Source organism: Crocuta crocuta, unplaced genomic scaffold (assembly GCF_008692635.1).
Source record: "Crocuta crocuta isolate KB4526 unplaced genomic scaffold, BGI_CrCroc_1.0 scaffold884, whole genome shotgun sequence".
In the NCBI taxonomy this organism is placed as follows: domain Eukaryota; kingdom Metazoa; phylum Chordata; class Mammalia; order Carnivora; family Hyaenidae; genus Crocuta; species Crocuta crocuta.
Genome location: NW_027529549.1, coordinates 2,127,136 through 2,151,635, shown reverse-complemented (window position 1 = coordinate 2,151,635; position 24,500 = coordinate 2,127,136). Strand labels below are relative to the sequence as shown.

Sequence of the window (24,500 nt, the reverse complement as noted above, 5' to 3'; positions counted from 1 at the left end):
GTAACAAATAAATACATTTGCTAAAACTACTTGAATCTACACAGATCAAAATGGTATGTTACCATTCTCAGTTTGATTTAATTTAACCACCCTTTTTATTTATAATAGGTGCTATGTATTTTGCACTGTGCTGGGTGAAGCATAGGGATGAGGAGGGGTAGGGAGATACAAATGTGAAGACCACACAGTTCCTGACTCTAAAAGCTCATATGTGTTCATCCATGCAGTAAATATTTATTGAACACCTACTATATTCTAAGTATTGGCAATGCAATAAAGAACAGGAAGGACAAAGTCCCTCCCTTCATGGCGCTTACCTTCTATTGAAGTAGACAAAAGAAATACATAAGTAAATGAGATTATTTCAGGTAGCTTGTGTTAATTGTGTATTTTACTTTATCTTATCATTTTTTAGATTAATTTTGATTGAGGTATAATTGATATACAATACCATAATAGTTTCAGGTGTACAATGTAAGGATCTGATATTTTATATATTGCAAAATAATCACCATAGTAAATATAGTTAACATCTGTCATCATACATAGTTATATTTTGTTTTCTTTTTTTAAGGTTTATTTATTTTAGAGAGAGAGACAGAGACAGAGTATGAGCAGGGGAGGGGCAGAGAGAAAGGGAGACACAGAATCCAAAGCAGGCTCCAGGCTCTGAGCTGTCACCACAGAGCCTGATGCAGAGCTCAAACTCATGAACTGCGAGATCATGACCTGAGCCAAAGTCGGACGCTTAACCGACTGAGCCACCCAGGCACCCCATAAAAATTTTTTTTCTTGTGATGAGAACTTTTAAGCTCCACTCTCTTAGCAACTTCCAAATATGCAATACAGTATTATTAACTATAGCCACCATGTTGTACATCCCCATGACTTATTTATTTTATAACTTGAAGTTTGCACCTTATCATATGATTTTTTTAACATGTTAAAAATCTTGCAGGCAGTGGAGAGCTGACCTACCCAGGGCTAACCAATTTGTAGAGATGGTAGAGAGCTCAACTTGGAGCATGCCTTTCCCCTGCAAACCAACTGATCCTTAGTGTCTTTCCTCTAACCACCCTCTCACCTAATTCTCACACACCAAGTCCCTGTTTCCTTGGTCATCCGGGACCAGGTATCAGGCAACTAGATACCACTCCTATAGCCCAAAGCCCACTGCAACTATTCAAACTAGACAATCTTAAACAGTTTTCTCTGCTCGGCTTTGAGTTTCCCAAAGAAACCCCAACGAAGATCCTGGCCTGGGCTCTCCCTCACTCCCGCTTCTGCCTCCTACCCGAACTGGAGATTTCTCCTGTGGCCCGATGTGGTGCCGCATGCCCTCTTCTCTCAGGAAATGAAAGTAGTACATTCTTTCAATGCTGACCTCTCCCTGTTGTCACTCAGTCATCTCCATAAGTTAAAGTCACTGAGGCACTGTGGGAAGTGCTATGAAGGCGTTAAAATGGGAGTGCTCTTGAGAAAAGCTGCCATTGAGAGGGACAGTAAGGAAATGCTTCTCTAAGAAGGTGGCATTCCGGCTGAGACCTGCTGGAAGGAACGTGCGCCATGCAAAGAATCCTAAATAGAAGTAATCATTAAGAGTAAATATCCTGAGGTTAGCTGAGCTTTGTTTGTCCAAAGTACAGGAAGGCCTGGAGGGCTGGGGCCGGGTGAGCTGGGGCAGCGTGGGACAGGAAGAGGTTGCAGAGGTGAGCAGGCAGAGTTCACGAAGGGCCCTGCAATAGGGTGGGCCAAACAACATACGCAAACAGGCATTGCGGTATATTGTGAACACTGCATAATATTTGCACTTCTCTCAAAGTCTTTGGAGATACAGTCCTGTGAATCCAAAGGTTTGGATCCCTGGTACAATTCCAGGAACTCTGGCACAGCAATGAGACTGATACTTCTGGGTGGATGCATTCGGCAGAGCCCCTTAGATCAAGCCCTGGAGTTGCTCTTACATTTCCTGTAAAGGGAGTCTTTGTAAATTGAAGGGGGACCCTTTCATCCAGCAGTGTGGGGTGAAATTACCTGTATCACAATGAGCATAAAGAGGGCAAGAACCAAGTGCAAGGTGCACATCCCTATGTGGGTAGAGTTTGGCGGAGGGGGTGGTTCCTAATAAGTTCTTGTGGAAGCTCAGCTTACTGACTGCTGGGTTCAGAGCCTGCACACAAATCATGATTCACAAGCTGCAGCACAATCCTGATTAGAATGACAACTAAATGGCTTAGTCCTCATTGCTTTGTAAAATCAGACACAAAGAGACATATTCACTTGTTTGTTTTGATGCAACGTAACTGTGTTTTCACTTGCCTGCTAAGTCCCTAAGAATAAATAATTTAGAGGTTCAAAACCAGACTCTAAGTATTATAGGGAAAAAATTGTTTTAATTGATTATATCCTTATATAATATAGTCCATATATAATTCCTAATATATTCCTAATATATGAAGACATAGTCATCATTAAAATCTATTAAATATTTGTTTTGTATATCTTTATATTTATTCCATTCCATATTTCAAAAAATATATGAAATACCTTGAAAAGTATAAACAATTGAACATTATACAAAAGATTATAAAGAAGTGTTTATATAATGCAAAGAAAACTGAAGGCAGGAAGTAAATGAAATAGAAGCAGAGACAGGTTATGTTACCAATATACATGCTTTAAGGCACTTTGACCCTACCAGACTTCATGTGCATCACCCCATTTGTTTCTTAACATAACCCTACAAAGTTAGGAAAGGTAGTTATTATTAGCTCAATTTTACAAATTTTACAAATTAACTGAGGGTACAAAGAGCTAAAATGATCTTCCCAGTAAAGATAGGCTGGGACCAGATGAATGTCTCCTCACTTCTAGCCCAGTGCATTGTGGTTACCAAGGTCCCAGGGCAGGGTAGATCCAGGGAAAGTAGGGATGGCCCGCTGGACTCTTTTTGTTTGGATCCTCGGGTATCATTCAAGTCCCTCCTGCTGTTTGCTAGCAAATGCTGTCCCCTGATCCTCAGCCAAACCCCCACAGAGTCTCCTTTACACTTGCCTCCCTGAATGGCATCAATCCTTCCATGTTATGAAAATCCCCCAAAGCAGTTTTGAGGTCCCTCAAGGGCTATTGGCCAAGTGCGGACCAGCTGACTGTATACACTGAGGTTTAGACATATGTATATTGAGGCAGGTCGTGAACCAAAGGTGATAATATGAGAGAATGATGTTTTGGTCTCAGTAAAACAAAAGCCCTTCTCAAAAGGCTGTCTAAACACAGAGGGGGCTGCGCGGGTGAGGGAGGGGTGGATGGGTGGTGGGCTCCCATTCCTGCATGGCCCCTTGTCACAGATGGGCCTCTACTAGTTAGATTTGATGCCTCTGCCCCTACTTTCAATTCTCCAGATTCTAAGGGATTCTAAGGGGATCTACACTGATGGACCACTCTCTGGCCCTGCTTCTCTCCTCTCAGGCTATCTTTTTAACACTTTCAGTGAAAAGCGTGACCACAGGAGGGACAATCCCTCAGGCCTAGGGCTTGGGTAGGGGAAACTTTTAACGCCCTTTAATTACATTGTAGAGAAAACATGGACTCCATATAACCATGTTTCCTTTACAGGTTTGTGGTTTTCTTTTAATTAAAACATTTGTTTTTCTTTTCAAAAGTCGATTTGTTTTTGAGAGAGAGAGAGAGAGAGAGAGAATGCAGGAAAGGAGCAGAGAGAGAGAGACAGAGACAGAGGATCAGAAGAAGGCTCTGTGCTGACAGCAGAGAGCCTGACGCGGGGTTTGAACTCAGAACTGTGAGATCATGACCTGACCCAAAGTCAGACGCTTAACTGACGGAGCCACACAGGCACACTTTAAAAGTTTTCCCCTAACATCATTGAATTGTATCTCTATTCTTAAAGTTTAAAAGCATTTCTCAGTGAATTTGAATATCGGGAAATGTCTGAGCATTAACGCAGGCTTACACTTAAGTCCCTGCTGATCAGGCGGTACTTGTCCCCACCAAACAGTGAGGTTGCAATAGGAAGTCAGGGAAAAGAGGCATCTCCCCAGAGGTGCCCATTCCAGTGTTTTTAAAGTAACATACGTGAACAGTGCTATTACTAAGATTATCGTGAAGAGACGGAGGAAGCAAAGTGAATGCAGGACCATGAAACACATAGCCATGATCACCAAAGGCTGACCCTGGTTTTGTGTCCTGCAGCATCCTAGCCAAGGAGCAGGCACTCCCCTGCATGCCCCCTCCAGAGTCACCTCAACTCCAGCTTAGATGCCGTGTGACCTGTGCTTGGACTACATGCATCACACATCCACTTTGTGCCAAGCTTGTGCTGGGCACTGCCTTGAAGGAGCTTATGGTCTTGTTGAGGATGAAAAATATGAATGTATTTATTTATGCTGGGTCCTGTTCAGGATTAAAGGCAGTTGATCTAGAAACAGAAAGCATTACATGAACTGAGGCTAATTCAAAATTGCAGATCGTAGATGAATGAATAAACAAAACGTGGCATATACATACAGTGGAATATTATTAAACCTTACAAAAGAAGGGAGGGGCGCCTGGGTGGCTAAGTCAGTTAAGCTTCTGACTCTTGATTTCTGCTCAGGTCATGATCTCACAGTTGGTGGGTTTGAGCCCCGTGTCGGGCTCTGTGCTGACAGCATGGAGCTTACTTGGGGTTCTCTCTTTCTCTCTCTCTCTGCCCCTCCCCCACTCTCTATCACACACACTCTCTCTCTTTCTCTCTCAACATAAATAAATAAAAGAAAAAAAGAAAGGGAATTCTGACACATCCACACTAACAACATGGATGCACCTTGAAGATATTATGCTGAGTTAAATTAGATAGACACAAAAGGACAAATACTATGATTCTACTTCCACGGCATACCTAGAGTAATCAAATTCCCAGGGAAGAAAATAGAATGATTATTGCTACTGGCTGGGGAGAGGGGGAAATAGATATCATTATTTAATGGATACAGAGTTTCAGGTTGGGAAGATGGGAAAGTTCTGGAGATGGATGGTGGTGGCTGTTATACAACAATGTGAGTGTACTTCAGCCTACTGAACCGTATATTTGAAAAAGCTTAGATTGGTAGATTTTGGGTCATATATATTTTACCACAATAAAAGAAAAAGACACTGGATTCCAAAGGCTTAGTACAAGAAAATACCCGCATTAGTTCTGGAAATGATAATATTTTGGAGATGGTAAGTGGAATAAAACATATTATAAAAAGTGTTTTTGAATGCACACCCCAGATGAAGAACATAAAATCAAACACTTTCAGAGGGCGAGCAGGTAGCAAACACATGTGAAGTGACAAGTACTTACGATAGGGAGTGGGTGTGTGTTTGTAGCAACTGAGAGACATTCAGATAATATTTTTGAGAAACCTAAGCTAAACAAATAAAACAACATTCTCAGCTTCAAATACCTGAAGATACCAGTCAGTGATACTGACAGAGAATGTTACACAAGTGCTAAGAGGGTGTCATGCATTTGGATTGAGCTTCCTAGTGACCAAAGTGAAAAGAGAAACTTAGCCAGTTACACAGTTTACAGGGGGGTGAGATAAAAAACCAAGTAGTTATTCAGAAACACATGTGCTATAGGGGCGCCTGGGTGGCTTAGTCGGTTAAGCTACCAACTTTCGCTTAGGTCATGATCTCGCGGTTCGTGGGTTCGAGCCCCGCGTCGGGCTCTGTGCTGACTGCCAGCTCAGAGCCTGGAGCCTATTTCGGAGTCTGTATCTCCCTCTCTCTCTGACCCTCCCCTGCTCATGCTGTCTCTCTCTCTCTCTCCTAGAAATAAATAAAAATATTAAAAAAAAAAAGAAACATATGTGTTACTGAGACTGAGATAGGAAAGAAATGTCTCCTGAACGTCTCCTGGGGAAAAAAAAAAGCCCTGAAATGTAATGAACGATGCTCTTAGAGGTTGGGAAAAGTCCCATAGGAATTTCTCATCTCGTTCCTCAGTGAGGCCCATATCCCACAAAAACTGTTCCACCAGTGGCCAGTGGTCCAGTGAGAGGCAAAGTAGCACTGAGTGAATGGTAGAGACCATGGCTTTCAGAGGAGAGTGAACCTGCTTGGGGGGGGGAGGGTCATCGGTCATGAAGGTCTTTTTAAAGGTGTGGGGCAGCCGCTGGAGATTTGGGAAAAGTAGGATTTAGATTCATGCCTGGCACATAGTGGATAGTCAGGAAATGTTTGTTGCATGAGTGAGTGGGTCAAGAAGAAAAAATACAGGCATCTCATGGCCAAAGGAGTAGAGAGGGCATTCCAGGGAACAATCTGTCTGGAAGGTATTAGTCTGGACTTTTTTGGTGGTAAGTGATAAAAATCTAACTTGACCTTGATTTGACATAAATAGAAACATATGGAAAGCATATTGAAGTGTCTCACATAATTAAAATAAAGGGTTGGACATTAGTGGAGGCAGGCTTAAAGTGGGCTTCTGAGGTGGACATGAGAAGCGCTGTCAAGATCACTTTCAAAGAAGGATGTATTTCTGCAGATGCTGGCTGTGTGGTCATTAGACAGCCATCAGCTCTCAGCTACTTCAGGATATGTCTCAGCTGTAGAGAGTTGCCTTGCCCAAGACCACTCCTTTCTCTGGGGACCCAGATCCAGTGACTGGTCACTGTGGGAAGTGAAAGGCCAGGGCATCTCAGGCCATGCAGGACAATTCCAAAGAGTCATGTACACTACAGAGCTCTCTATGGGGTCATCCATGGCTTTATTAGACTTGTGTTGCTGTTCAATTTCTCCCTCTACTCACCCTGTTTCCTACCTTCCTTTCCATAAGTATTGTTTCCTAATAAACATACTGTACCCCAAATTCCATCCTGGAGTCTTGTTTTATAGAACCCACCTTTGACAGCCTAAGAAACATGTAGAGGAAAGGGCTCAAATGCCACCAGGATGTTTTCTTTGTCTCTCATTTCCCCTCCTCTCTGCATCTTTGCTTCTGTCTCTTCCACTCTAGATTGACTTTCTCCAAATATTGGAAGACCAACAGAAGACATAAAGATGGCCAACATGAAAAGATGTTCAACATCATTCATCATCAGGGAAATGCGAATCAAAACTACAGTGAGAGGGACTCCTGGGTGGCTCAGTCAGTCAAGCATCTGACTTTGACTCAGGTAATGATCTCACTGTTCGTGGGTTCAAGCCCAGCATCGGGCTCTGTGCTGATAGGGCAGAGCCTGCTTGAGATCCTCCCTTTCTCCCTCTCTCTCTGCCGCTCCCCATTCAGGCTTTCTCTCTCTCTCAAAATAAATAAATATACTTAAAATTGTTTTTTAAAAAAATATGATGAGATATCACTTCACAATCATCAGAATGGCTAAAATCAAAACACAAGAAACAAGTGTTGATGAGGGTATGAAGAAAAAGGAACCCTTGTGCACTGTTGGTGGGAATGCAAACTGCTGCAGACACTGTGGAAAATAGTATGGAGGTTCCTCAAAAATAGAATTACCCTATGATCCAGTAATCATACTGCCAGGTATTTACCCAAAGAAAACAAAGGACACTAATTTGAAAAGATATATATACCGCTTTGTTTATTGTAGCATTAGTTGCAATAGCCAAATTATGGAAGCAGCCCANTCTAGGAGAGAAAGAGAGAGACAGCATGAGCAGGGGAGGGTCAGAGAGAGAGGGAGTCACAACTGAAACAGGCTCCAGGCTCTGAGCTGGCAGTCAGCACAGAGCCCGACACGGGGCTTGAACCCACGAACCGCAAGATCATGACCTAAGCGAAAGTCGGACACTTAACTGACTAAGCCACCCAGGCGCCCCATATATATATAATCTTTATACACACATACACACACACACACACACACACACACACACACACACACGGAATGGAATATTATTCAGCCATAAAAAATAATGCAAGCTTGTCGTTTGCAGCAACATGGTTGGAGGTGAAAGTATAATGCCAAGTGAAATAAGTTAGTCAGACAAAGAGAAATACCATATGATTTCAAACATATGTCAATTTAAGAAACAAAACAAACAAGGAAAAAAAAGAGAGAGAGAGAAACAAACCAAGAAACAGGCTCTTAACTACAGAAAACAAACTGGTGGTTACCAGAGGGAAAGTGAGTGGGGGAATTGGTGAAATAGGTTATGAGGGTTAAGAGTACATTTATCCTGGAGACGCCTGGGTGGTTCAGTCAGTTAAGCATCCAACTCACTGCTCAGGTCATGGATTTGAGCCCTCTGTCAGGCTCTGTGCTGACAGCTCAGACCCTGAAGTCTGCTTCAGATTCTGTGTCTCCAGCTCTCTGCCCCTCCCCCACTCTCCCTGTCTCTCTCTCTCTCTCTCTCAAAAATAAATGAACATTAAAAAAAATTTTAAGAAAAAAAGAGTATACTTATCCTGATGATCACTGACTGATTAATACATGGAACTGTTGAATCAGTAATTGTACACCTGAAACTAATATAACACTGTATGTTAACTACACTGGAATTAAAGTTAAAAACTTAATAAAAATGAAAAAGGAAATCCCAAACAAAAGATGTTGCTTTTGAATTTAAAAGAAATGGGAGACCTGAACACAAAACCTTTCTCATAGTTTTTGCCACAGAAATGGACAGATTGTTGTTGTTCCGCTTCTAAAAAAATCTAAGTTTCAGAGCCCATCTGGGTTCAGGTCACCTCTGGCCTGGATGTCAATATATTATAATCATCTACACTTGAGTCAAAACTGTTTCTCAGAGATAGGATCATAGAAGAACAAACATGGCAGCCCCCATAAGGCCATAGGTTTCTGGGGAGGATTCATAAGCAGAAACCTTGATGATATCTTCTCCATTTTAGGGAGTAGGAACAATTACCTTTGGAATATTAATTTAAGATTTTGAATGTAAGAAGATATAAGACATCTTTATCTCTTTGTTGATTTTTAAACACACTTAAACTGGACTCTTCCAAATAAAACTTGGGAATGACAACATAATAAGTGGATAACAGTGGGGCTGCTGATCTAAGAGGAAGTAGAATCCAGTCTTCCGATCTCAAATTACATCTTCCAGCAACCAATGAGTCACTCATTCATTCATTTTACAAATTTTTACTGGATACTTTTTCTGCCCCAGACATTATGCTAGACACTGGAAAGACAATGGCTGAGTAACAATAAACAGCATATTTCTGGAAGATACTATGTATGATCCCTAGAACACAGTTTGAAACCCACTATTCTGGGCAATTCTGTGGGAGTAGGGACAAGGAGAATGAAGGTTTGAGAGAATTAAAGGGATGCTTTAGAAATACTGATCTGGTGGTTGTAATTGTGGTCAGCTTGATCTGGTGAAGACTGGCAAGTTGATTAATTGGGAGACCATTGCAAGAGCAAAGACATGACATGCTGACTCTAACCTAGAGAAAAAGCAGAGGAAATGAAAAAGAAGTATGGCTATAAGAAATATAATGTAAGAAAAATTTATGAGTTTGGGTGACAATTTCTTAATGGATCTGGCTAGTATCTATTAATGTACAATATTAAAACAATCCTGCATACACTTATAGGTACTAGATACCCTCTATTTTTCTACTCAATCAAATGTGCAGTATATTTCAATCCATGTCACTGCACTCACATATTAAGAATTCATACATTCTTGACAGTCCATTTCAGTCCTATTCTTTCAGGATGCTGACCACACACACATATTTCTCATGGCTCCAAGTACAACACTCTCTTCTGACTGATAGCAGTCCATGCCATTCCTTACGTTCTCCTTGTGTTCAGCTGTAATCACTATTAAATTCCTGAACATTTGCAGATCAATTAATGTCAAATATTCCTTTAGACAAGACATTGTTCTCTATTTTCTCAGAGATTTATTTTGGGTCATATGGAAAAATAAAACTTCTGTCAATAGACCACCATCCATTCCTCTCTTTTCTTCCCCATCTTACATAATGAAAGCACCATGAAGTCAAGAAGCAATTGGCAAACTGGAAAAAAAAGATTCATAACTTATACCACAGACAAAGGGCAGATTCATAACTTATACCACAGACAAAGGGCTAGTATTTATAGTATATAAAAAACTCTTAATAGGGGTGCCAGGATAGCTCAGTCAGTTAAGCATCCAACTCTTGATTTCTGCTCAGGTCATGATCTCTGGGTCATGAGGTTGAGCCTCACATCAGGCTCCATGCTGGGTGTAGAGCCTGTTTGAGATTCTCTCTCTCCCTATCTCTCTGCCCCTTCCCTGCTCTCTCTCTCTCTCAAAAAAACAAGAAAACAGAACTCTTAATAATTGAGATACTAAGGATGAAAAAGTCAACGAAAAATGAGGGAAAAAATGGACAGGCAATACACAAAAAATAGATAATAAAAATAAGCCCCACACATATAAAAATGCTCAAATTCACTCATAATTAGAAAAATACAAATTAAAACACTGAGATCTTATGTCCTACCTATTAGACCAGCAAAGTTTTAAAAATATGACAACATATTCTGTCGGTGATGCTATAGGAAAAATGTTGTTTTATAAATTGCTGATGAAAATGCAAGTTTGAACAACCTTTCCGGATAGAAATTTGGCAATACCTAATGAAACTACATACATATTTACCTTTCAACCCAGCAATCCCACTTCTAGGAATCTACCCTAAAGATACACTTTCTTTCTTTCTTTTTTTTTAATTATTTATTTTATTTTATTTATTNGGAGAGTGCTGCTATGAACATGGGGGTACATGTGGTCCTATGCATCAGCATTTCTGTATCCCTTGGGTAAATTCCTAGCAGTGCTAAAATGCAAAACTGCATATGCATAAGAATACTTCTTTGTTTGTAGTTGTCAAATACTGGAAACCACCAAATACCCATGAAACATTCATACAGTGGAATACTATGCAGCTATAAAAAAGTGAGGAAGATGTCTATGAACAAATATGAAGTAATTTCCAGGTCATATTGTTAAGTGAATAAAAGCAAAGCCTAAAAGAGCATCTCTAAAATGCTATCATTTATAGAAGAAGAAGGGGATATAAGAAAATACATACAGGTATCTGCCCATTTATACAAAAGAAATAAAGAAAACATAAACCAGAAGCTAAATAGTAGTTATCTATAGGAAGTAAGTGGAAAGAGGTGGGAGGAGTGGGGGATGGGAACAGAGTAGCAGGGTTGAGTGATACTCTCTATGTGTATCTTTTTGTACATCAGTGACTCCTAGAACTGTGGTATTGTTTCACAAACCTTTCACATCCCTTCAAAATAAACAAATAGTTAAAATCAACCAGTATGTAAGGAAAAGAAAACCCAGAATGGAATAGCTGTACTATAAATCAATAGCATAAGTGCACTGAAATGCATGGGGAAGAAAAGAACTAACCTAAGGAAGTATANGGTTAAAAAAAAAAAAAAAAAAAAAAGAACTGTGTATAAATGCTGTGATCTAGTTAGCAAAAGTGTTTCTCGCAGGGGTGCAGATTAGCAATTCTGAAACTACTTTAGGTAAACATTAGAACTGAACAAATACGGGGTGCCTGGGTGGCCGAGTTGGTTAAGAGTCCAACTCTTGATTTTGGCTCAGGTTATGATCTCACAGTTTGTAAGATTCTTGTTCTCTCTCTCTCTCTCTCTGCCCCTCCCCCACTTGTTCATGCTCATGCACACGTGTGCTCTCTCTCTCTCAAAATAAATAAATAAATAAACCTTAAAAAAAAAAAAGAATTGAACAGGTGGCTCAGTTGGTTAAACATCTGACTCTTGGTTTCAGCTCAGGTCATGATCTCATGATTCATGAGTTTGAACCTCATGTCAGGCTCTGCACTGATGGTGAGAACCCTGCTTGGGATTCTGTCTCTCCCTCTCTCTCTGCCTCTCCCCTGCTCTCTCTCTCTATCCTTCTCTCTCAAAAATAAATTGAGCATTTTTTAAAAAAAGGAATTGAACAAATAAATAGATAAATTGTAGTTAATGAGAGCTGGGTTTCTTACTGTTGGAAAAAAAACTATAAATAAGGAAAGGAGGATACTAGAATAAACCTCATGGTTTTGGAGTGGAATCAGAAGTGCCAGTATATAGATATATGTATATACGTAGGTTCGTATGCATACATATATATTTTTCTAGCTCTATCTGTTGGTAGCAATAATAGCCCAGCAATAATGAACATACTCGGTCTCTAAACACCATCCTTCAATGAAAAGAACCCCAAGAAGTGGTTGCTTTCAAAGTAGGGGTAGGGTAAATACAAGATGATCCTGGAAATTGCTGTGGTGGCAAAAAGCAAGAAAATCCTGAAGTGAGATGGGAGCATGTCAAAGGAAACAGGAGGCAACATGAAGGAGATTCGAATGGCTCAAACTGGAACAATTTGAACAAAATAAATAATGATATCATGATATTTTAATCCAGAGAATAAAATAAATACCCATGTGTCCATGTTGATATAATATATTATCCTATAAGGAAATAGGGAATGTGGGGCGCCTGGGTGGCTCAGTCGGTTGAGCATCTGGCTTCGGCTCAGGTCATGATCTCATGGTTCATGGGTTTGAGCCCTGTATCAGGCTCTGTGCTGACAACTCAGAGCCTGGAGCCTGTCTTTGGATTCTATGTCTCCCTCTCTCTCTGATTCTCCCCTGCTCACGCTGTCTCTCTCTCTCTCAAAAATAAATAAAAATATCAAAAAAAAAAAGAAATAGGGAATGCAATAGCTCTTTCTCACAACAGATTCCAATTAATAAACCTAGAAGAGAAGAGGGAAATACGGAATCATCATTAGACAAACATAACAGAAATTGTTGCAGGAAAGAGGCATTGATGGAAACTAAGATTATTGGGCATGAGTTCGAGGAAGAATAGGATTTGCATAATCTGAAAGTATCACTCCCAAGATATTTATCAATTACAAAGGGAAAAGTGATAATTTTACAATGAAGAAACTGGTCAGACAACAACTTAACCAAGTGATCAAGGTGATAAAATCACCAGCAGTTAGACACATCAACCTCATGAACCCCTTAATATGATGCACTGAGATACAAGAGCATTTTTGTAATATTCCAGCCCAAAATGCATAGCCTCAATCTTATCATGAAAAAAATGTCAGATAGACCCAAACTGAGAGAAAATCTGCAAAGTATTAACCAGTGTTTATCAAAAACTTTAAGGTCAGAAAAGACAAGGAAAGACTGAGGAACTCTTATACTTAGGAAAGAGTAAGTAGAAGCAACAGCTAAATACGATGTGGGATCATCCTTAGGATCCTAGTACAAAAAAAAAAATTAGTGGGGAAAATAGTAAAATTCAAATAAGGCCTGCAGTTCAGTTGCCTAGATTGTGCCAATGATCATATCTCATTCTATAGTTATATAAGATGATTAAGAGACGTGGGGCAAGGGGATAAAAGGAAACTGTACTGTTTTTGAAACTATTTTATAAGTTTAAAATAAGCAGTCTTTTTAAAGAGACCTTCATGGGAGATAGAAGGTCCCTTTAGGTCATAAGGTGTGAGGAATCCCCAGCCGGGCAGGTCTCCCAATTCTTGAAAGTCTGTGGCCTTTTGTGGCTTTGTGCATACACAGAGCTTTGGCGTGAGGCCGCCACAGTGTTGAAAATAATTACTGAGCTCCAGGGCTCCCATTTACCATTCTGCCTTTGCACTGACCTTGAATAATAATAAGAATCTCATAGTCCACTACTAATTCCTAATGAATGACCATCTGACCTGAGCTGAAATTTCACAGTAGAAAGATTTTACTAAGGAAATGTGAAAAATAGGGCAGGCTGAGCCTTTTCCTTTTTTAAGTTAAAAAAATGCATTGCAGCACTATTTATATTATTTAAAGTGGGGGGGGGGAGTGTCCAAACTAGGGGATTGGTTAATAACGTATGTTATACTCATACTTTGGAATGCCAAAGAGCAATGAACAATAATGTTGTGGGCTATTCAATGGTATTCCATATCATGTTCACAAAAAGTTACATGAATACAGTTAAAAAATAGCATCCAGATTTAAAAAACAACCTATCTATGTATCAGTTTACTTATAGAGAAAATGAAAGAGAGAAATTTTGGAAAAATATTGTCTAAAATGTTAACAGGAGTCACCACTGATGGGTAAAATTATCAGCAAGTTTTTCCCTTCTTCTTTTTTTTTTTTTTTTAATTTTCTAACATGTCCAGAATGAACATGCATCCCTTTCTAATTTATGAAAATGTTGTTTTAAAAATAAAGCAAGGAGACTTCTGGTTTTGACATGGTGGCGTATAGATACCTGTGCCTCTTCTCTTCTCCAAAATCACCCTGCAACAACAAAGAGAAGGAAAAGAGAAATGCAAGCTCCATCTTTGGCAAGACTAGGAAACAACTCCAATCTGAACCACAGGAGGTAAGGAAGGAGCTGCTCAATGTAGAGGCCACTAGGGATGCCCATGGGAAGGCAGTGCCCAGACCCACCTGCAAACACAGACCTCAGACAGACCCTGCACAGCTCCGGTTCCCCTAGGAAATATGAGACCTTGAGAAGAGAGGCCACCAATTCCATATTTGAACAATGGTGATGGAACGCACAGTCTTGTAATGGAAGCTTCTTCGGTCCTCATGTGTCACCCCAGACAAGTGGGGAAGCTGGGGGTGAAAGCAGCATCACACAAACATGACCTCCTAACAGGAAGCAATCCGTTGGGGAGATGAGTGAAAAAGACCTTGAACTGCCAGCCGCCACCTTCCATTAGCCCTGAAAAAACAAAGGCAAAAACAATTCTCTCCCACACCCATATTCCCACACTCATTCATGCAACCCTGCATTATAAGTTTTATTACTGTGTCAGTTAAGGTTAAGCTCAGCTATATAAGAAGGAAAAGCCCAAAAGCTTTAACATCATAATAGATGTTTGTTTCTCATTCACTTAAAAATAATTTTTTAAAAATTTTTAAATGTTTTTATTTATTTTTTTGAGAGTGAGAAAGAGAGTGAGCGAGCAGGGGAGGGGCAGAGAGAGAGGGAAATACAGAATTCAAAGCAGGCTCCAGGCTCTGAGCGGTCAGCACAGTGCCTTAGGTGAGGCTGATATTCATGAACCACAAGATCATGATCTGAGTCAAAGTCAGATGCATGACTGCCACCCAGGTGCCCCAAAAGAATTTTTAAAAATTTTAAAAGAAAAATTCTTTTTAAAAGAATTAAAAATTTTTAAAATAAGATTTGTACGGTAGCTTCATAGTGTCATCAGAGAACCCAGCTCCTAACTTTCTGCTCTGCTTCCCTCTGTACATGGCTTCCACTTTCAAGGTTATTTCAAGTTTAAGATGGCTTCTGGAGCTTCAGTCTTAACATCATATTCCAGGCTGAAGGGATAAGAAGTATTCCCTCCTGCCCTATATCCAAGGACCTTATCCAGAAACCACACTCAACACTTTGGCTTTACATATTGGTGGATAGAGTTAGTCACACAGCCATAACCATCTAAAATGAAAACTGGGCATTTTAGGGTTTTAGCTGGACACGATGACAATGAATAGAATCTGGTTTCTGTTGTTACAGAAGAAGAAAGAAATGAATGTTGGAGAATGAGCTATGAACTAGAAAGAATTCTTTATAACTCAAAAATACAATCTTGTTCTGTATCTATGAATTTCCTATAAATAGCTAGTTGAGAAAGAAATTGTTTCATTCAAAGATAAATAGCAATTAAAAAGGAACCAGTACATAAAGATATTACAAGAGAAAGGAGAAAAGAAACAGGAAAAAAAAAACCAAATGGAAGTGAAGAACATTCACCGCCCCCCCAAATGTTACCACCAAGCAGTTAAAATTATGACCAAACATATTCATGTAGGCCCCAAGAATTTAATAAAATTTTTAACACTCTGAAGCAGAATGCAAGAGCCAAGGAAGAAAGGATAGATATTACTGAGAATACTGTAAGTTACACAGAAGACAAGTTTTTAAGAAATGAACAAAATGAAATAAATATGCGAAAAGCACTACAGAAGCCAAAGTTAAGTGAAAATGTACATAATTGGTATCTTAGGATTACAGGTGTTCAATTCTGTATATAATCAAAATAGATTTAAAAAAAAGGAAAGAAAGAATCAAATACAGAGTGTTCCAAGAACATTAATGTAAAATATTTGATGCCAAGATACAGAATACTAGATTTCAAAGATAGAATCCTTTCAGCATTCAGGCAAAAAGACCAAGTCATTAATGTGGATAAAGAAAGGGTGAATGGGAACCAAGATGACCTCTGACATCCTCACAGCATCATTTAACATTAGAAGATAGAGGAACAATGCCTAAAAATGTCTTGCAGGCCAAGAAGCTTAGAACTAGCTAAACCAGAGGTCAGAAAACTTTTTCAGTGAAGAACCAAGTAGTAAATATCTTTAGCAGTGTGGGTCATACACTTTGTTGCAATTCTGCTGTTGTGTTTGAAAGCAGACATAGATAATCTATAAATGGGTAGTCAGGACAGTGTTTTAATAAAACTTTATTTACAAAATTGTATTTACAAAAAAAAGCAGACATAGACAATCCATAAAACTTTATTTACAAAAACAGGCAGCTGACTGATTTTAACACAGGGGCCATAGTTTGCTGTCCCTGAGCTAAACTATTATTACCCAGGTGTCAAAGCAAAAGAAAACTATTTTTTAAGTTGTGAGATCTTCAGAGACACATCCACATAATCTAGCGTTAGGAGACAAACTTCAGTGGGCAAAAAAGATAAACAAAGAAATCAAAGCAAAAATACTGGCAAGTAATTAAAAAGCTAAAATATGTTCTACTACCTGGAGAACAACAACAACAATGAAAAACCCAGCATACCTTCCGGCTCCTTTGGCAGCAAGTGCTTTAGAAGCTCCATGACGAAAAAAGGATAATTCAAGAAACCAAGACATCTGTTGGAAGCCATAAAAATTATGATCAGTTCTAAATAAAGAAAGTGATGTCACATTCACAGAGCCCTTTTAAAAACATCTCACAATTCACAGGGATATTTGGATTGTTAACCCACAGTGACAGCTGAAGTAAAAGGGCCTTGGTTTCTCAAAAGGAAAATGAAGTAGTTGAATTAAACCAGAGGTTCTCAGGCCTGACTACTCATTAAAATCACCTGAGACATTTTCCCCTCAAATGCTTGTGCCTGGGTCCCCTCCCAGACCACTTAAATCAGAATATCTGGAAAGAGGAGAGACAAAAGTATTGTTTTTAAGCTCCACAAACATTTGGATATGTAGCTGCAGCGGAGAACCTCTGGATTAGATATTTTTGAGGTAAGTATCAGTTCAGATATTCTATGATTATATAGAGAGATGTAAAAAATTATTTTAAACTTAGAGATTTAGAAATTGCTATATAACAGAGGTTACTTAGTCCATTTTGGATGTATGTTTCTATAACAAAACCTTACAGTCCACACTGGTCCAAGGAACAGAGGCTTCTCAAGAAACCCTAATGATGCTAAGAACAAACTGAGGACTGATGGGTGTGGGGGGGAAGGGGGAGATGGACATGGAGGGCACTTGTGGGGATGAGCACTGGGTGTTATATGGAAACCAACTTGACAATAAACTATTTGTAAAAAAAAAAAAATGTTACACTAGAAAATATTCAGCTACCCAGCCAGCTGCCTCCAAATCTTTTTCCGTAACTATGTTGACCATGTTTTTTGGATTAAATAACCTTCTGCTCCTAAAACAAACAAACAAACAAACAAAAAACAACAAGAAAACCCCTAAAGAACTAATGCCATTCTAATGTAAGGAAGCTGGTAATTACTCATGACTGAAGAGAGAAGTATATAACTCCAACTGACAGTGTAATCAATTCCTTATTTTTTTTAAAGCGTCCCCAAACCTGTAAAGGAACTTGTGATGTCAAATGCCTCTTCTTTTTGAAAGCCTGAGGCCCTTGAGATGATGTTGGTTTGCTTTTTAAAAAATTTTATTAAGTTAGAAAAATTTTAATTCCAGTATAATTAGCATACGATGTTATATTAGTTTGAGGTATACAGTATCATGATTCAGCAATTCTATATATTACTCAGTGCTCATCATGATAAGTGTGCTCTTAACCCCTTCACCTATTTCACCCCCTCCCCACCCATCTCCCCTCTGATAATCTGTTTGTTCTCAATAGTCAAGAAGCTTTTTCTTTGTTTGTCTCTCCCTCTCTCTATTTCCCCTTTGTTCATTTGTTCTGTTTCTTAAATTTCATATATGAGTGAAAACATATGGTATTGTCTTTCTCTGAGTGATTTATTTCACTTAGCATTATATTCTCTAGCTCTATCCATGTTCCTGCAAATGGCAAGATTTCATTCTTTTAATGGATGAATAATTTTCCAGTGTGTGTATATAAATATATATGTGTGTGTGTGTGTGTGTTACACATCTTCTTTATCCATTCATCCATTGATGGACAGTGTTCGTTTGCTTTAAAGAACATTTTTTTCTTTCTTAAATAGTTTATTGTCAAGTTGGTTTCCATATAACACCCAGTGCTAATCCCAACAAGTGCCCTCCCCCATGCCCATGCCCCTTCCCCTCTCTCCCACCCCCATCAGTCCTAAGTTTGTTCTCAGCATTCAAGAGTCTCTCATGGTTTGCCTCCCTCTCCCCAACTATTTTTCCTCTTCTCCTCCCCTATGGTCCTCCGTTAAGTTCCTCCTAATCTGCCTATATGTGCAAACGTATGGTATTTGTCCTTCTCTGCCTGACTTATTTCACTCAGTATAACACCCTCAAGTTCCATCCATGTTGCTACAAATGGCCATATATCATTCTTTCTCATTGCCATGTAGTATTCCATTGTGTAGATAAACCACATCTTCTTGATCCCTTCATCAGTTGATGGACACCTAGGCTTAAGGAACATTTTAATAAGTCTGGTCCTTAATCTATTTCTTGAATAACTTATTTCCAAAAATTAGTGAAGTCAAAGAGAGATTTAAGCACATCAAGAAAGATAAATGAATCTCAATTTTTAGAAAAAATAATTTCTTAGATAAACCAGACAATCACTAATAATTAAGAGGACAATAGTTCTGGTCTGCCCAGGGTGATCTTGATGTATACTTGTTATTCCAGAGTAATTATTAATAGTGCTTACTTTCATGTTCAGACATGTCCTAGTATAGGCAATACATTGTATGATAACTCTACCACTGATGTTCACACTAATAAATGAGCTGTATCTCTTCATTATAGCAGATGCAAAGACCCATGCTTAAAAATATATTAATTATTAAAATTGTACCCTCAAAAGAGGGAACAGAATCTATAGCAGGGGTGTGTAATTGGGACTCAGGCTTTGGTGTGGGGTGGAAAGCTAAACATGTAGTTGAATCACAATTAATATTTTCACAAGAGGATGTCATGAGATATTTAAAGAGAAACACCAGAAAGCCAAACTGGAGTTGTTGAGGATGGGATTGGATGAGTTTGGTTGGGAATCAGACAGAACTTGCTAAGATGCTAAGAGAAAAGCAGGGTCCCAGGGTCTCAGGGTCCCAGGGGCTGAACCTGGCCAGGAACAGTAAGGGGAAGGGTCCCAGACAGGAAGGGTTTGGTATAGGACAACTTAGCTAAGGATCTGCCTACTGTTTCCTCCAGCTTTATTGACCTAGTCTCACCACCAGGGCACTTAAAGCACTAAGTTTTCACATTCAAGTGAAGGTAAAATTTGTATGAAAAAAGTAAAATAATGTCTATTCTTGCAAAGATTTCCTTAATTCAGATCTGTAATTAAAACTGTTCAATTACTTAAAAAAACACAATTTTTCAAATGAGAAAATCTGGCTTTCAAAGAAAACTAATCAGATAGTTTGCCAAGATAATTATCCCAAACTAGTGTTAGTTGATCTTCTAAGATGTTCATGCATTATATAGAAAATTGGGGTCTGAACAAAACATAAGGATGAAGTTTCAGATCAGTCAAATCAATCCTCCCAGTCAATGGAGTGACAGATGTCACTGTCACATCTCCTTTATAGCCAAGAAGGAATACGTGACATCACCTAAAATTTGAAGTATAACAGTTATTCATTCAACAGACATACAGTCAGCATCTACTATGTACATGACACTATGCTTCCCTGGAAAATTATGGGGTTTGTGAAAACACGTGAAAAACTAACTACAACAACAATAAGTGTTTATATAAGGGTAATGGCAAGGCATCTAATGGGATCTTTGAACTATTCATTTTGAGAATGATTCACTGCTTATGACTCCAATAGAAGAGGTAGACTTAGCCACCAAGGGACCCCATAGAGCCAAAGGAGAATTAACAACCTGTTCAAAAAAGCTTGGCTTTTACTTCTTATCCTAGAGTTTAATGAGTCATCCTTGTTCTTTTCCAATAAATCCCCCTTTTTGCTTAAGCTAATGTAAGCTGATTTCTGTTAGTTGCAAATAAAGAACCTTGACTAAAATGGATAACAAAGGCAAATTTAATATTTTAATATAAGAAGGGAAGTATAACTCCTAGGTATTCCTGACATTTGGTAGAATGCATGACCTGAGCTGAAGTCAGATGCTCAACCAACTGAGCCACCCCGGCACCCCTGTGACTATTTTCTAAAATGTGAGTGGGAAATAGACAGATGAATATCAATGCTACTACTAAGTAATACATGTCTCCTAAGCTTATTACAATTAAAACCAAGATTGAAGTCATTAATTGTGTCTAAAATAGTGGATTCTTTGATGTCAGTTGATCTCACTGGGGTTAAGCTCTCCATTGATGCTTACTGTAAAGGAAAATAATAATATTAAGGAAAATTTATTAAAAAGCTGAACTAGCTTCAACTTTTTTCTCTAAAATTTGTGATATAATTAAGGATTTTTAAAATTATTATTCTGGAAACACAGTCCTCCATTGTAATACCCAGTCTACTATTTAATACCTGTACATATGATTTCCTGCAAGTCTTAGGGAAATATCATATACTAAAATAATGGAGTGCCTCTGTGACAAAATTGGCACAGAGACAAGCCGTATGTTGATGGAAAATCTCAACTCTCTTGACATCTACTAGAAGTCTTTTAGATTTCAAAGTAAAGTGGTTAAAAATTATTTTACTTACCTTACTGAACATCATCTCTGAAATAATATAAGCTGCAGTAAAAAGACTGCTATTTTGGACCAACCTCTCTCTGACAAGGAAGAACTGAATGGTTACCACATCATCTTGGCATTTATAATGAGGAAAGGAAATATACTGCAGAGGCTGATATGTGCTGAAGATTTTAAGAAAGCAGATGTCAAGAGCTTCAAAGAAAGGAAGGAGTTATAGCACAGGAGTTATAGGAAAGTGGGGGTAAGAGCTCAGACTACAGACTCAAGAAAAATGTAGGTTTGAATCCTAGGTGTGCCACTTATGAGTCCTGTGACGTTAAGTAAGATATTCAACCTTTCTGAATCTCAGTTCTCCTTGGAAAGTGAGGATAGTAAGGAAGAGCTACAAATTGCCTGGGAAAATTACTTAACCTCTCTACCCTGTTTAATCTCTCTCTCTCTCTCTCTCTCTCTCACACACACACACACACACACACACACACACACGGATAGTAGTTACATATGCCGCATAGGTTTTTTGGGAGAATTAACTATGAAAGGTCACACATAAGGGGCACCTGGGTGGTTCACCTGGTAAAGCATCTGACAGGCTCAGGTTATGATCTTGTGGTTTGTGAGTTCAAGCCACCTGTTGGGCTCTGTGCTGACAGCTTGGGGGGTGAGGAGCCTGCTTCGGATTCTGTGTCTTCCTCTCTCCCTGTCTGTTCCTGCTCATGCTCTGTCTTTCCCTCTCAAAAATAAAACTAAACATTAAAGAAAAGGAAAACCACATGAAATATCTAACACTGTGTTTGGTAAACAGTAAGCATTTTTAAAATACAAGCACACACATTATATACATATTTTATAGTCTCTAAAATTCTAAGAGAGAAGTGAGGGATTCATGAAAGAAACTATTCTAGCTAGCTCAGATTTAAAGCGAATAAAAGATGGAGTGAATGAGGATATAATTAAGAATGAACACCAAGGACAAAAACAGTCCTCTAAGAACTGAGTTTTAAAAGGATGATGCTCAAAACGAAATGAAGTTATGTTTGTAAAGACAAGATTTCTTCAGTCACATTTTGAGGGAAGAAGAGGAAGCACAGAATATATGTACTCTTTGGGGACTATTGTGCAAAGTTACCAAGTGGAAAAAAGAAGGCAGAGCTACATCGTTTCTATTTGAGGTCTATATTTCCCAGAAGAATGGTCCACAGCTGGAAAAAAAAAAAAAAAAAGAGGAAGCCAGGCAAAGAGAGGATGTACCAAAAGATGGGTTAGAAGAGAGAAAGGGAAGACAGAGTTACTACTTTACATGGATTCAAATCTCCAGATCCATCAACAAAGTAGTGTCTCAGATTTCTTCTAGGATCATAAATGCAATTGCTTGACATAAAAGGATTTGTTATAGCAATGAAGATCTGAAATTATTCTGACAAAGAAATATTGATATGGAGATAGAGATACACTCATTGAAATAAATTGGCCATCCAAATCTTTATAGATTTTATTGGGTTTTATAAACCATACATAGTTTTTACTTTGATGCATTCTTGTATGGAATATTTAATTATTTAAGCCAAATAAGATGCTCCTACAGCCAGTCAACCATTAATAGACATCATCCATTATAAAAATCTGCTTCATCCTTCTAAAGACTGAAAAGTAGCTCAATGAAACTAATTTTTAATCATCCAACAAAGATTTGAGCATTTATTTTGTGTGACAAAACTAAAGTCGATCTCTTCTTTCTATATAGTGAGGAAGATAATCATGTGAACAGGTTGAAGTTCAAAACATAGTTTGATATATCAAACACAGGTACCAACAAATTGCTACAGGAACACAAAGAAGAAATAACTCTGGGTTGAGAGCTCAAAGAAAGAGAAGACTGTAGGCAGGGCTGCTACTAAAAACACATAATGACTTATATGATACCACCAATCAGAATGGGCCTCTGACAAATCAGAATAGACTCAGGTGGTAAGTATTGGTGGGTGCCTGTTGAAAGCTAGTTGTGGTTAGAGGGGAGGTCTCTTATACGCTATTCCTCAAAAGATTTGTGGAATTTTGATAGGTGTAGAATGACAAAACAACAAACAAACAAACAAAGTCCCCTCTAGTCTAAAGGAAGAAAATAAACACTGGACAGAAAAAAATGGATTGCATAATATGTAACCAAGAACTTCAAGTTCATTGGTAAACTGGTGTGACTGAACAGTATGATTTGGGGAATCATGTAGAAGATATGGCTAGAAAAGCTTTTGAGGCTCATATGTAGCTTAAATACCAGAATAAGAAGCTTGAATTTAATTCTAAGATAACAATAATAATAGCTACAATTTATGGAACACACACTATGTAACAGAAACTTTATATGCATTATCTCATTTTGTTCTTCCAATGAGTTATGACCTCCACTTTACAAACTAAGCCTTAAGAGGTTTATTAACATGCCCAACTTCACACAGATAGTGAAGGATTAGAACTTAGATCCAAATCCAAAGCCACAAAATGACTAAACTCTAATCCTTGATTATGGAGAAAATGGGAACTATGAACATTTTTTGACAGGGAGACAGAATTAAAACTGAGTTTCTGGAAGATATAATATAGTGGCAATGGATTTCCAGGAGAAGTGAGAAACTGAAGGTGGGAAGTTTAGTTAAAAAGTTGTTACTTCGGGGGCAGGTGGCTCAGTCGGCTAAATTTCTGACTCTTGATTTTGGCTCAGGTCATGATCCCATGGTTTGTGAGTTCAAGGCCCACATCGGGCTCTGTGCTGACAGTGCGAAGCCTGCTTGGGACTCTCTCTCTCCCAATCTCTCTGTCCCTCCCCCCGCCACAAATAAATAAATAAACTTAAAAAAAATACATTTAAAAAAGATTCTCTGTAAAAAAAAAAAAGTTGTTAGTTGATACAATAGGGGCCTAAATGAGACATGAGAACAATAAAGACAAAAGGATAGATTTAAAAACATTGGAAGAAGTAAGAGAACTTAATGTATTAGTTTTCTATGCTGCATAACAAGTTAACACAAACTTAGTCACTTAAAGCATCATACATTATCTCACAGTTTCTGTGGATCATGAGTTTCCCATGATCTTAGGTCTCTGCTAGGTCTCTGCTCAAGGTCACACAAGGCTGCAGTTAAGGTGTCAGTTGGATTATATTCTTATCTAGAGGCTTAACTGGGGAAGAATCTACTGCCAAGCGTATGTTAGCAGAATTCCTTTCTTTGTAGTTATATGACTGAGCTCTCCATGTTCTTGGTAGCTATCATTGGAGAACACCGTTCAGTTACTAGAGGTCACTCTCATGTTCTTGCCTCCTGCTTCCTCCTCTCAAACACTGCAGCTTATGTCTTCAAGGCCATCAGGGGAAACTCTGCTGCTTCAAGTCCCTGAGGTCAAGGA

At 38.7% G+C, this 24,500-nt stretch overlaps 1 long non-coding RNA gene across 1 annotated transcript in view; it reads right to left on the bottom strand.

Annotated features, from left to right (window-relative positions):
- Positions 1-14,286: 14,286 nt before the first annotated feature.
- LOC144229394 (uncharacterized) overlaps positions 14,287-24,500 on the bottom strand; it is a 44,090-nt gene continuing 33,876 nt past the window's right edge. Inside the window, exons 3-5 of the long non-coding RNA XR_013334480.1 lie at positions 16,845-16,918; positions 14,471-14,750; positions 14,287-14,317 (exon numbers count right to left, since the gene is read on the bottom strand). This is a non-coding gene — a long non-coding RNA (uncharacterized LOC144229394). The remainder of the gene's footprint in view (positions 14,318-14,470; positions 14,751-16,844; positions 16,919-24,500) is intronic.